The following is a 1032-nucleotide window of genomic DNA, read 5'->3' as shown; positions in this document are numbered from 1 at the left end:
TACTTTCGGTTATCTAGCTTTATGAAGACTCCACACCACTCATACAGCTAGATAACCAAAGATAACAACCAACCCCGCCTCCTGGCTGGTGCCGCTGCCTCTTCCACGCAGCCTCCCGGCCGCCGCCGCCGCCGCCGCCGCCGCCGCCGCTCCCGGCCGCCGGTGGAGGTGGGAGAGGGCACAGGGGTGGAAGTGGGGGCGGAGAGAGAAACGGGGTTCAAGTCGGAAGGACCTCGAGTCCAGGACACAGAGACCACAGAGACCGAAAAGGGCGTGGGAAGGACGCGACGGCCAGCGGCGTCGAGGTCCAGGGGTCGGCCAGGGCCGGAGAAGCTCCAGGCACCCCGTTTCCCACTCGCATCCGAGCACGAAGTGGGAGTTCCGCGGTGCTTCCGCAGGAAGAGGGACTCGCGGGCTTTTCGCGCCAGCCGGGAAGAGCGCGGGGACTGTGGCGGAGGCCTCCGCGGCCCCACGGGGTCCCCAGCGCCCTCCTCCGGAGGCTGCAGGGCGCGCCCCGCAGCCGAGCCTCCGCGTGGGAGCCGCGGGAACCTCTGCTCGGGAAGGGCTGCAAGCAGGGCGCCGACCAAAGCCGGGGGCGAGCAGCGATTCGTGGGGAGAAAACCCCCGGCGGCGTCCTGGCAGGGAACAGGAAATCCCGGCAACCCGGAGGGAGGCAAGCCGGTGCGGGGTGGGTGCCCCAGGGCCTCCTCGGCGCGTCCCCGGGAGAGGGGGGCGGGAGAAGTAAAAGGCTGAGACCCCACCCGGGAGGGGTTCCGGGAGAGCCCCAGCTAGATGGGGCAGGCGGTGCAGGTGAGCAGAGTCCCAGGCCCCGCGGGACCCCTCAGAGAAACGGCTTTGTACAAAGAGGGCCACAAAGCACCCAAGGCTGTGAAAATGACCGGGGGTCCGAGGCGAGAGGGACCCTAGCGCTTGGCAGGGATTCCGATCGGGAACGGGAACCGTCACGGAGGTCCTGGCAGGCCAGAGGAGGGTGCGGGTCTCGGCCGGCACCTTGAGGTGGACGCGCAGGCA

General features: G+C 69.1%; 1 non-coding gene across 1 annotated transcript; it reads right to left on the bottom strand.

Moving 5' to 3' along the window:
- On the bottom strand, window positions 1-62 carry MIR9-1 (microRNA mir-9-1). The gene has a single exon (NR_049351.1). It is a non-coding gene; the product is annotated as a microRNA mir-9-1 (primary transcript).
- Window positions 63-1032: the final 970 nt, after the last annotated feature.

The sequence above is a fragment of the Canis lupus genome, chromosome 7 (genome assembly GCF_011100685.1).
Source record: "Canis lupus familiaris isolate Mischka breed German Shepherd chromosome 7, alternate assembly UU_Cfam_GSD_1.0, whole genome shotgun sequence".
NCBI lineage: Eukaryota > Metazoa > Chordata > Mammalia > Carnivora > Canidae > Canis > Canis lupus.
Note: the sequence above shows the minus strand (reverse complement) of the source record. Positions and strands in the feature narration are given on the sequence as shown.